This window comes from Panthera onca, chromosome B2 (assembly GCF_046562875.1).
Source record: "Panthera onca isolate mPanOnc1 chromosome B2, mPanOnc1 haplotype 2, whole genome shotgun sequence".
In the NCBI taxonomy this organism is placed as follows: domain Eukaryota; kingdom Metazoa; phylum Chordata; class Mammalia; order Carnivora; family Felidae; genus Panthera; species Panthera onca.
In genome coordinates, this window is record NC_138343.1 from 123,506,454 (window position 1) to 123,520,127 (window position 13,674).

The window sequence follows — 13,674 nt, forward strand, 5'->3', positions numbered from 1 at the left end:
GGGTGGCTCAGTCAGTTAAGCTTCCTACTTCGGCTCCGGTCATGATCTCACGGTTTGTGAGTTCGAGCCCCGCATTGGGCTCTGTGCTGACAGCTCAGAGCCTGGAGCCTGCCTCAGATTCTGTGTCTCCTTCTCTCTCTGCCCTTCCACTGCTCTCTCTGTCTCTCTCTCTCTCAGAAATAAACATTAAAAAAAAAAAAAAGTCCGTTCTCCTGCTGACTTCACAAGCAATTGGTTTAAAAAAAAAATGTATGCCATTTTACCCAATCTAAAGGTTTTGGCCCAGTTCAAATAAAGATGGGTAAGGCAGTTTCCCTGTGGTGGCCACCCCAGCTCTATTTTGAAATGTCTCCATTCATGTCAGTTCTTCACAGAGCGACAGATCACCTCACTGTCAATTAGGAAGAATTTTCTGAGCTGGCATAAGGCTTCAGCCATTAACAAAAATGGGAAAATATTACCTCAACTCGCAACTTACCTTTCAAGTGAACAAGTAGGTGTCTGGTCAGCCAGCGTTTCCCCCGCCCAATTCTCAGGGTGTGGGCGTGGTCTTGGAAAAAGAAAAGCAAGGAAACTCGCAGAGCAGATACGTCACACCCTGGAAGGAGTGTGAGCTCCCCCTGGAGCAGGTGTGCAACCAGTTTCATTCCCTTAAAGGTTACGAAGTCAGATGAAGCAATGACTTTGGTCAAGGAATATGCTTCTGAGACCGTTTCCGGCTTACCTCTGGATAGATCATCTTGATAGGGGCAGAATCCAGTTACTTGCTACTTTCCCCGATGATGTTACGACTGTCTATCTTTTAAACCAATTTCTGGTTCATTGTTTAATCTTAACCGGAAACCTGTTCTCAGGTCACTAAATAAACATGAGGGTGAAATAAAAGACACAAAGTCATGTATAAATTCACTTAAGTCCTACAGGGAAAAACCTCCTTTTGTAATAATATTTTTTTAAGTTTATTTTACTTATTTTGATAGAGAGAGAAGGGGGGGGTGTTGGGCAGAGAGAGAGGAAGAGAGAGAATCCCAAGCAGGCTCTGCCCCTGAGCCAAAATTAAGAGTAGGGTGCTTAACCGACTCAGCCTCCTAGGCGCCCCCAAACTTCTTTTAATGTTGGGGGGAAAGTCACCTCTTCTTAGATTGTCTGTGGGTCAGTTGCAGATTTGCTGTCCCTGCCCTTCCCCACCCACCCTCTGGCCCTCTGCCCTATATGAGAGGGGACTACATTTCCCAGAAACCCCTTGCCTCTTACTCCCAGGTCAGCTCGGCCAGTGAGAGTTCCTGGTGGAAGGCTGGAAGCTTGAAAGGCTGAGGAGAAAGCAGATGCTTCCTGAGGCATCTCCAGCTGAATTTCTGCTGTTCCGTTGGCTTGGCAGCACTCCTGTCTCGTTGGCCCAACTCCTGCCAGGAGTCCTCACAATTGTCCTAACTCCTGCTGAACATCACTGACCCCTCCCACTGCTCTTCTTCCTCAATGGTTAGTACTAGCTCACTGCTCTGCCAGGCTCTGGGTTGCCTCCCTGGGTCCCATCTGGCCCCTCAGTTCTGCCATTATCCATGTAACCAATCCCCTGTACCAAAGCCCTTCAGGGTGAAGTATCTACAATGGTAATGTTTTTCCTTTTTTTTTTTTTTTTTAAGTATTTAACTACTATAGAGAGAAAGTACTCTACACATGTTTTAGAAACAAGAAAGAGGAAGGTCCGTTTCTACCTATCTAGTTTTACATGGCTTATGGTATATTATTTTTTCATTTTGTCTCTCTTAATAGATAGCTTTATGGAGCAAACAATAAATCAGAAAATGTTTCCTGAACGATTTCTATAGTGTACTTTAGTCATAATTTAGGAAACTATCTGTGAGGATGACTGCTCTCAGCTCCCTGCCGGAAGCAAACAAATGCAGTTCATTCTGATAAAGGCCGCTGAAGGTTGAACTTTCTAGACTCTGGCTCTCCTCCTAGGCTTTTAAGATGTCTGTGCCGTTCCTTTTTACATTCTGAGGAGGCTGGAGCATTAATGCTGCCCTCTAGAACCTTCCACGTCCTGCCTAAGTGCTCCACTGACCACCGTGAGCTCGGAAATCGCCACAGGAGCGAGTGAGACCCCGGTTGTGGCAGAATGTACTGACAGTGCAGGTCCATAATGGGCATTTGCCCATCTGTTGTATAGTTAGGGTTTTTTTCTCTTTTAAGAGAGTAGCTTTAGAGGCATTACAACAACCGAGCGTCCAGACCTCAGGGGCCACGGATGGCCTCATTAACAGGAGACTCCAAGATGGCCCTTACTTCAAACACTCCAAGAGACATGTAAGTGTACTTTCTGTCCTTCAGATGATGCCCTTTGGGTCTGGATACATTTGTAACGATTCTGCTTCACTAGGTCTGAAGTACCAGACGTGTTCGGGCAGGAAGTTCCTCTGATGGACCACAGGAAAAGACACCAGAATCTCAAAGCAGAACAGAAATAGTACAAACCAACCTGACAGAGGGCTTTAGGATTTGCAAAGTACTTTCCTAAACAGTAACTCAGTCTTGCTGAGGGTTTTGAACTTTGTCCTGACAAAGAAGACAAGGCCTGGACGTGCTCTCCTCAAACACATGATTTCAGAATTGACATGAGGTGATATTTTAAGTACTCTCTACTCCTACCCGGGCAAAGTCATTTTCTTGTGATATAAAATTTGTTATCGTTCAGGGCAACCCTTTAGAATCCATTGATGGAGGGGGCGCCTGGGTGGCTCAGTTGGTTAAGCGGCCGACTTCAGCTCAGGTCACGATCTCGCGGTCTGTGAGTTCAAGCCCCGAGTCGGGCTCTGGGCTGATGGCTCAGAGCCTGGAGCCTGCTTCTGATTCTGTGTCTCCCTCTTTCTCTGCCCCTCCTCCTGCTCATGCTCTGTCTCTCTCTGTCTCAAAAATAAATAAACGTTAAAAAAAAAAAATCCATTGATGGAGACAAGTGAACTCTATGACACATTCGATCTCAAAACTGTGCTTCTCTAAACAATAAGTCTATTTCCTTTTTTTCTTTAACAAGAGAACTTTCACTGGTCTGCGTTGTTGTTTTACTCTTCTGATCTCAGGGCCACACCTAGCGTAAGAGTGCTTAAACTATCACACAACTCTGACATTTTCATAAATGTAAAAACAAATCCAAACTTGCCTTAGGCCTGCTGAATCCAAGAATTCCACGTTATTAGCTGCCATTTCACCGTAAAGTAACTGAGTTCTCTTTCTTAGACGTAAACAAATATCCTCAATCGACTTCAACACTCAAATAATGGCAGTACAATTCACTCCAATTCCTCTGGAACATCTGCTATTTCCAACATTATGCTGGGGGTGATGATGTAAATAAAGGAAGACACGAGCCTTCATGAAACTTTGGTTTAGGGGGAGAAACGGATTACTGAGCTCTTCATTTTTAACATAATAGACTTCCCGGGGCCCCCTGGGTGGCTCTGTTGGTTAAGTATCTGACTCTTGATTTCAGCTCAGGTCATGATCTTGAGGTTCATGGGACTGAGCCTGCATCCGGCTTCTGTGCTGGCAGCATGGTACCTGCTAGGGATTCTGTCTTCCTCTCTCTCTGCCCCTCCCCTTCTCTCTCTGTCTCTCTCTCAAAATAAATAAATAAACATTGAAAAAAAAAAAGGATAGGCTTGTTGTAACTCTAGTGTTGAAGGACAGGCTAAAAGTTTTCCATGTAGTAATAACATTATTTTTTTTTAATTTTTTTTTTTAACGTTTATTTATTTTTGAGACAGAGAGAGACAGAGCATGAGTGGGGGAGGGGCAGAGAGAGAGGGAGATCCAGAATCTGAAGCAGGCTCCAGGCTCCGAGCTGTCAGCACAGAGCCCGACGCGGGGCTCGAACTCACGGACCGTGAGATCATGACCTGAGCTGAAGTCTGACGCTTAACCGACCAAGCCACCCAGGCGCCCCATTATTTTTTTTACCTTTTTAAATTGTTTTTAATGTGTACTTACTTTTGACAGAGAGAGACAGAGACAGGGTGTGAATGGGGGATGGGCAGAGAGAGAGGGAGACACAGAATCTGGAGCAGACTCCAGGCTCTGAGCTGTCAGCACAGAGCCTGACATGCAGCTCGAACTCACAAGCCATGAGATGATGACTTGAGCTGAAGTCAGTTGCTTAACCGACTGAGCCACCCAGGCACCCCAATACTTGACATTATTATATGTGTATATATAAGTATATATACACAGTATACACATATGTGTGTATGCGTGCATACATATATACAACATATATTTCCCTGGGTGATGTGCATTGAGAGATGATTCAGTCACAACCTGGATTGCTGCTGGGTTAGAAGCGCAGGCCTTCAGTCGTAACTGAACTTGAATCCAGCTCTGCCACTAATCAGACGTTGGCCTAAGCAGACTATTTAAATGATGCAGACTTTATTTTCTTTCCCCTATAAAATAGGGTAAAACAATAACTTTCGGAGGGTGGATTAAATTTAAAAATGGTCATAAGGCAACTTAGCATGCAAACCAGTACATAGTAAGTGCTCAATATACGGTAGGTATTATTTTCATGAGCTTTCTTCCCGAAGACATGTACACAGAAATCACAAAGTAGTCTGTACATGTTATGGTGGACGCATAAAGCGAAAAGAAGAGTACGGTGCAGGGGTCTTCATAGTGTACCCCCACAGCGTCCTAGGCATCGGCAGATGTGCCTTGGGTGCTGAGGGGCAGGGGTGAGGTGTGGAGAGGCTATGAAGTGTGGAGGGAGGAAATGACACCACCTGTTGTCATTTCAACCAGAGCAGCTCTGGTGAAGTGTATGTATGTGTGTGTGTGTGTGTGTGTGTGTGTGTTAATATTGGCCTTTCCTATCACATTGCACTCAAGAAAGGATCTTGTCTAAAATTACCACTGACACTAGGGGTCTTACACTGACGTTCTCGTTTTGAATCTTTTCTCTGGAGGTTCTTGAGTAAGTCGGTCCTCACCTTCCTCGACTTCACTTTCTTCTATGATGTGAGTGATTCATTTATTGTCCTCTCCGGGTATAAAGTCCTGTCAGTTTTGGGACATGTGGGGAAACTATTGCTAGGCTGACTACCCCGAAGAAATACTTTCTCCTAGAAACGCCTCCCCTACTTGGAGCATGTTTGTTGGTTTGTTGATACTCTTTACTCTTATCACTTTTTGCTTTTCTCCACATGTGAACTCGGAGACTCCCTAGAAGTTTCCAGGCAAGCCATGGTAGCTCTCAAAGCAATTGGGTGGCGCAGGAGTGCTCTGGGATGTAGGTTCTGGAATCATTGTGCCCATTGGTCAACTCCAGTGTAAGTAGCTTTACCTGGAGAATGGCTTTCTCTCATCAGAATTACCTCACTTGTGTTCCCTCTACACTAGCAACTGAGTTCATTAAAATCCATCAGTTCAAGGAGAAGGCACAGAAGCATCTATGTTTTTTTAAAATTTTTTTAATGTTTTTACTTAATTTTGAGACAGAGAGAGAGAGAGAGAGAGAGAGAATGTGAGTGGGGGAGGGGCAGAGAGGGAGACACAGAATCCAAAGCAGGCTCCAGGCTCTGAGCTGTCAGTGCAGAGCCTGACCCAGGGCTCGAACTCACAAACCATGAGATCATGGCCTGAGTCGAAGTTGGACGCTTAACTGACTGAGCCACCCAGGCGCCCCATCTATTTTTTTAATATTGCAAAAAGCACATAAGAAAAGTTACCATCTTAATTATTTTAAGCGTGTAGTTCAGCGGTGTTCAGTATACCCACGTCGTTGTGCAACAGCTCTCTACAGCTTTTTCATCTTGCAAAACTGAAACTCATACCCATTAAACAACTCCTCCCAGCGCCCCACACCAAGCTCCTGGCAACACCATTCTGCTTTCTCTTTCTGCGAGTCTGACTACTTTAGACACCTCTTATGAGTAAAATCATGCAGTGGTTGTCTTTTGGGACTGATTTATTCCACTCAGCTTAGTGTCCTCGAGGTTCATCCCTATTGCGACATGTTGACAGGCTCTCTCTCTCTCTTTTTTCAGGATGAGTACTATTCCACTGAATGCATGTGAGACATTTTTTAAATCCACTCATCCATTGATGGACACTGAGGCTGCCTTCACTTCTTGGTTACTGTGGATAATTGAGGTCCTGCTTTGAATTCTTCTGGAAATATACCCAGCAGTGAGATTGCTGGATCATATGCTCACTGAAGTGGGTCGACTTTCAGTGCTCTCCCACCACAGGCTGCCCGAGAAACTCAAAGAAGAATTCCCAGGTCACATTTGAGAACTTGTATGCTGCTCAGAACCTTCTGGTGTTCTTCTGCCCGATTTTATCAGGAAGCGACTGCTCCGGGAAGAGGCAGGAGCGACTCCACAACTGGGAAAACCCCTGCTCTCCCCCAGTAGATGTAGAATGCTACATCTAATAAAAGCTTATCAAAACGCTTTGTGGGCACAACCCTCTGAGGCATTCTAGAGTCAGCCCTCAGAACTAGAAACCACAAGAATACCCATAATGCAATTTAAAATACACCAGTTTTCACTCTACTCATCCGTAAAGTAAACAATTTACACGAAAATCCCTGCAGTCTCATCTCCCCTATAAGGGGAAGTTTAACAAGGGAAATTATTGGGAAGGTTTCAGTGATTTGGAAAACATTCAAGCCCAGCTTCTTGAACACTATGCAGCAGTATTATATGAAGTGGATTTTGCTTAATTGTTTATTCACAACACTCCATAATTGAGCCACTAGGTACCATGGTGACAGAAATGAAGGTAGATGGATAGGAGTTCTAGAAGACAATGGGTTCCTTGTCTTTAATGTTAATTAGTTGGCCCCTGTCTTATATTCCATCTGTTCACATCCTGTGACCTCAACATACATGCTGCATCAAGAAAAAAAGAACAAAATATACGTTAAATAATTATCATTAAATTTGGAGATTTTTTTTTCCATATGGATCTAGAATGCTGATATTTAGAAAGTCGCACTGTTTCCACCTTGAAAATTACCTGAGGATATAACATTATTATTAAGGAGATAATATTTTCATGTCTTAGCTATTTTGTCCCCTTTCTTAATCATCAGTTATACTTTACAGGAGAAACTATTATAGACAATTGCCAGGTAGTCATTGACCAGTGAGACATGAGGACACGGCCTTGGTCCAGGTACCACTCTGGGTTTAGAGATGAAGAAGGACCCGGGATATTGATTTCTTTAAATGCTAGTGGTGTTTCGGCTAATTTTCAAAGCAGTGAACCAGTCAAAACACCTGCATTGGGTTAGACTACCGTATATGGTGTCAGTTTTAACAATGATCTAGTTAACTCTATAAAGACAAAGTCTTGAAATCCAAGAGTCTTTTAAACATGAGGGAGTTTTAGTTTAAGTGAGTATTTTTAGTCTCAAAGAAAGAGAAGAATCAAAGTTTGGAAGTATAAACCTAAAAAATATTATTTAGAAAAACTGACCAAGAGGGACAATTGGAAACACGAAATACACATCTCTAGAAAACAAAACAAATGAACGGCAACAAAAATGAAACCCAAGCAATCTTTGGAAGGCGAAAAAGTCCACGTGGAAGTTTTTTTCTGTTTATGTTTGCAAACTCTAAATACCTACCTTCTTCTATCGGTTGTGGAAAAAAGAAAGAGGCGGTGAGATTTCTGACTTGTTTTCATGGTGAAAACAAATTTGAGTGACTATTGCACCTCCGATGGAAAAGGCATGAGTCGCAAGTTTGGGGCTTGCTGCTTTCCATGAACCTAGATGTTGGACCTAAGTGGACAAAGGTACAACTGTATGGCTGAGTTGCATTTGTGTGATGGCCCCATGACACACACGCACAGAGAAAGAGAGAGAGCGAGAAGGGGAGGGGATGAGGGTGTGTGTTGTGGAGGGGCTGGGAGGGAAAGGGAGAGGGAGGGAGAGAGAGAAAGAGTCATCCTTTAAGGGCCAGGGGAGCTGGGAAAATTCCTGGGCCACAGTTGCAGATACCCCCCAAGAGGGAGGATAGAAAGAGAGTTACTGCATCGCTGTCTGAGGTCATTGCTTTTTATAATAATGGCTATACGTAAGAGGCAGTATGGTGTAGAGGTCAAGTGTACAGACTGTGAAAATGAGGCTACTTGAAAATAAATCCTGGCTTTACCACTGAGAGCTCTTGGACACCTAGCTCGTCATTCTGCACCTCAGTTTCCTTATTTCTAAAATTGGCAAAACAACATTTCTGTATTTCTTCGGGTTGTTGGGAAGGGGAAATGAGTCTCTTTATTGGCGCTCCTAGCAGAGCGCCTGGCACTTGTATGCGGTGTGAAAGGGGAGCCATATGTGCTGGTGGTCAAGGGGAGACCCCTGCTGAGCGACCTGACAAACCGCTCCGAAGAACATGCAAACTCTGCCATCCTGCTTCCAGAGCACGGGGCAGTGGGCTTCTTGTTTAAAGCTTTAGTAAAGCAGGGCACCTGACTGGCTCCGTTGGTAGAGCATGTGACTCTTGGCCTCAGGCTCGTGAGTTCAAGCCCCACGTTGGGCACGGAGCCTACTTAAACAAATAAATAAAAAAGAAATAAAATACAACTTCAATAAAGCTGGTACTTCATTAAGCCACTTGAGTCTGAAGTAGTCTCAGTCCACTCTTGCCAGAGCCTTAAAAACATCAGAAAATAAAAGACAAAAATGGAATTTGACTGCAAGTTTTCTTTATGAAAAAACAATCCTATTTTTTTGTTTGTATGAAGGAAGAAGGCTTTCAAAAATCTCCTTTCCCAGCAGCCTCTGGGATTAGGCAGAATAACCACATGTGTATATACAATCACAGGCCACAAGACTTGGGGCTTCAAAATCATCACCTGGTTAGGCAATGACCACTGTCTTAGATATAGAAATGGAAGAGCTCTTAAAAACTGAGAACAAACTGAGGGGTGATGGTGGGGTGGGAGGGACGGGCATTGAGGAGGGCACCTGTTGGGATGAGCACTGGGTGTTGTATGGAAACCAATTTGACAATAAATTTCATACTAAAAAAATAATAAAAAAAATAAAAAAAGAAATGGAAGACGAAGTATAACATGGGGAGGGGACATTTTAGGGAGACTAAATACAGTGGTTAGTTATTTCTAAAAGTCTGAAGCAAGGACCCCCGAACCTGAGTCTGTGCTTCAGCTTTGATAAATCCCTCTGAAAAGGAATGTATCTTATTAGATACACGTGGGTTTTTGTTTTTGTTTTTGTTTTGTTTTGTGATGAGGGTTGTTAGCTCGTTTTCAAAAGTTTTGAGCTTTGAAACTCAAAGTTTTGAAAGTTTTGAAAGGGTCTGTTACCAAAATCATTAAGATCCACTCGACTGGCAATGTATTCAAAGACTGAGTGACGGAGAGGAACAAATGTAGTGTTTTTTAAAGCTGCATTTCCCCTGTTACATATGACCTTGGATACCTCCAAATGTTCCGTTCAAATTCCCAGATGATCCTCCAGCTAAAATGGTTTAGTACCACTCAGGTGCAGACAAACTTTTTTCTTTCCTCATGTTTTCCTGACACCATTTACCTGAGTCCCCAACAAATCATCTTGCCTATCTCTCACGTGAAAAACACAGAGAAACTTATTTTTAGGGGAAAACATCTTATTGTTCATAATAACCTAACATCTCTGAAACGAATATTGATGTGGGTTGTAGCACCAGAAGGTTAGAACAGGACACACGTATGTCAGTGGAAGAAACTGCTTTCCACACAGTCTGTAAGGCGGCAGGAGGAAAACGAGGCGTCACTGCCTTGCTGCTGCGCCTTGTGGCTGAAAGTCTCACGGGTGCCAGCGTCTCCTAATGAAGGTCTCTCTCAGAAAAGACACCTGGGGCGCCTGGATGGCTCAGTGGGTTAAGCGTCCGAATCTTGACTTCGGCTCACGTCATGAGGGTTCGTGAGTTTGAGCCCCACATCAGGCTCTGTGCTGACAGCGCGGAGCCTGCTTGGGATTCTCTCTCTCTTTCTCTCTCTTCCCCTCCCCCCACCAAAATAAATAAATAAACTTAAAAAAAGAAAAGGAAAATAACTGCCTCTTGTCTCCCTACGTGGTCAGTTCCTGTCACGCTGATATTCTGATCAGCTATCTGGGTTTTACATGGTTTAGATATTTGGTGTCATCCTTGGCCTCTTTACCAGGGAGGTAGTGGCTCTGAGCCCATAGAAGCAGCCACCGGGCCACGGCGTCACACTTGCATCGACACACACACAAAACACACACATACACCATAAAAACCTGCGCACGAAGGTTTACAGCAGCTTTATTCATAACTGCCGAAATTTGGAAACAACCAAGATGTCCTGTAGGAGGTGAATGGGTAAATAAACTGTGGTCCCTCCAGACAATGGAGTATTATTCAGCACTAACCAGAAATGAGCTATCGAGACACGAGGACACGGAGGGACCTGAAATGCGTATTACTAAGTGAAGGAAGCCAACACGGAAAGTCTACGTACTGTATGATCCCAACTATACGACATTCTGGAAAAGGCAAAACTATGGAGACAGTGAAAAGATCAGTGGTTGCCAGGGGGTGGGCGGGGGGAGGGATGAACAGGCAGAGCCCAGAGGAGTTTCAGGGCAGTGACAATCCTCTGTATGACACTGTAAAGCTGGATACATGTCATTGCACAGTCGTCCTAGCCTTTAGAATGTACGACACCAAGAGTGAACCCTAGGGAACACTACAGACTTCAGGTGATCACTGCGTGTCAGTCTAGGCTCCTCCGTGGGAACAAAAGTACCACTCTGGGGTTGTTGCTAGTGGGGAGGCTACGCATGTGTGTGGGGAGGGGATACAAGGGAACCTGTTCCTTCCCATCAATTTTGCTGTGAACTAAAATGGCTCTAAAAAAGTAACGTCTTTCAAAAAAACATGTGCGTGCATACAGAATCTAACATAAATGCTCTGTCATGTTCACCGTCCCTTGGTTTACAGAATACAGTCCAAGTCTTTTGACTCAGGTGGAGCATAAAAAACTAAGCCTACATAAGCCAAACTCTTCAACATGGCGTTCAAGACCCCCGAGGCTCTGCTCCCCTCCTCCCTCTCCCAACTTTTGTCCTTCCCAGCCTTTTCTTCCTGCACACCTCCCCTTCTCCATCCTGCCGCCTCCTGGTGCCTTGAGATGCCCTGTTGGAAATGGCCGTCCTCTGCCTCCATGTTTCCTCCAACTAAAACTCCCCTCACACCCATCACATCTCCATCCTACTCTCTGCCACCATCACAACACACAAGACCCATCTCAAACACCCTTCGTGCTTCGACTCCCTAAGCCAGAAGCCGTATCTTCCTCATCTGGGGATATTATGCATTCTTCTCACTACAACAGTTGTTAAGTTTTTCTCCACCTTTGGGTATGTCGATCCCACCCAAGCCCCCCGCTCCTTCTTGCCTACCCCAGGCTCTGCCATATTCACCTACTATGAATATTGAGGCCACGGGGGTAGAAAATACTCAAATGAACAATAAAAAAGGTCGGGATAACATTTTTCTTTATTCTATATTCATGAGTATACGATTTCTGCAGATCCTTGAGATAATAGTTAGTGAAAGGTGTATCCACATTCTATCTGAATGAACAATAGAAATGCATTGTGCATATGTAGGTACCTATGTTAGGTATGCATAGAACACACTGGCACTTTTGGCCTTCTCTTTCATCCTGACTACTTAAACTTGCCTTTGTACTGGGCTGCTACCATCGAAGAGCTGGAGTATCCGGGCACCGAATGGGTCCTTGCGTAGCCATCTGATACCACGTATTTATTTTACTAAGAGGCAAGCAGGCCAGAAAGAATGCAGCTAGGTGGAGTGGAGCTTGGCTTCTTACCTCCTGTGCTTCAACGCAGGGATTTTGTCTTGCTCGTTGTAGCATTTAGCTCAGAGCCTGACACAGGTGTTTCTGAGATAGTTTCTTCCTATTCTTTCATGTCGAAGTTTTTTTTTTTTCTTATTTCCTTTCTGCCTTCGTTTGTATTAACTTTTTTTGTTACTGTTGTCACCAACGCTGTTGTACTAGATGGCACCCTGGACTCCAGGAGGCCCGAGCAGTGTGGTCCCTGAGCTGCCCAGGCATGGCCTCTGTTTTGTTAGCAGATACTGCCCTCTGCTGGTCACCGGGAAAGTGTTACCGATTTACTCTCGCTTTGCAGAAAAATGCATTCCAGGGGCCAGTGAATGACTGATGGTAAATTGGAAACAAAACCCTCCCAATGTTAATAATCTCATCCCTTTTCAACTTTTAAAAAACTCTGCAGTGCTACTTTCCATACTGTTAGTAACTCCAAATGTTTTGCAAATATTCTTAAAATTCAAAACTCCGCATTCATTGCCTTTCCATTTTATATTCCTTTCTGTGTAAAGCTTATTATAACATCTTGAATAAAAGGTGGTCTTGATCTTTTAGTCAGATTTTTTTTTTCTTCCTTTCCAGTTCACTTCAGGACCCTTGGTGGTGGTGGTGGTTTGTTTTGGTACCAAATCCGGTGGAGTCATGCACAGGATCTGTCTCTCTGTAATGAGGCAGTTGGGGGCCAGGACAATCCTCAAGTTTAGAACTTTAATCCAGATATGGTTCTAGAACTATCTAGCGTGGCTTCCTCACCGGGGACAAAGGTCAAATGAAATGCCGTACATGAGGGGCGCCTGCGTGGCTCCGGCGGCTGAGCATCCAACTCTTGATTTTGGCTCGGGTCACGATCTCGTGGTTTGTTGGTTCAAGCCTCACGTCAGGCTCTGCACTGACAGCACGCAGAGCCTGCTTGGAGTGCTCTCTCTCTCCTCGCTCTGCTCATGCGAGTGTGTGCACTTCCTCTCTCTCAAAATGAATAAATAAGTAAATAAATAAATCTTTTTAAGGAAACAAATATTGTACTTGGAGACATTTGGAAAACTCTAAAGCGCTACCTTCGTATGAACTATGATGATTATTTCTAAATAAAAAAGATAATTTTTTTAATGTTTATTTATTTATTTTGAGAGTGTGAGAGAGTGCCAGTGCCCACATGCATGTGTGCAGGGGAGGGGCAGAAAGAGAGACAGAGAGAGAATCCCAAGCAGGCTCCGTGCTGTTGGTGCAGGGCCCCACATGGGGCTCAATCTTACGAACAGTGACATCATGATCCGAGCCGAAGTCAGGAGTCGGGCACTCCACCAACTAAGCCACCCAGGTCCCCCAAAAAAGGACAATTTGAATGAGAGATAATAGGTGTTATAATATGAAGGGAAGAAGAGATTCATAAAAAGGAAGCTTGACTTTTTAAAAATTGTAAAGTGTGTAGTGACGTATGAATGTATAAAGTTTTTTACCTCCTTCCCTAGAACCTTCCAGAATAATATAGAAAATGACTCATTTTTTCTGAGGACGCTTGGCAAAGGACAGGAAAATGGATTTAAAATCTAGAGAGTTCTCTTAGCCCTGTGATTCTATTTTTTTAAGTACAAGAATAAGAGTCTATCTAATGACAGCTTATAGCCTTAAACGCTTTATATCTTTAAAATAAAAATAATAAAACTGCCATTAAATGTGCATTTATTATGACCACATAAAATGGACTTTACATACACTGTACCCTCAGAAGAATCTTGCTTTATTTCTTTCTCTAATAGGGGAGGACACTGAGGCTCAGAAAAGGTAAGA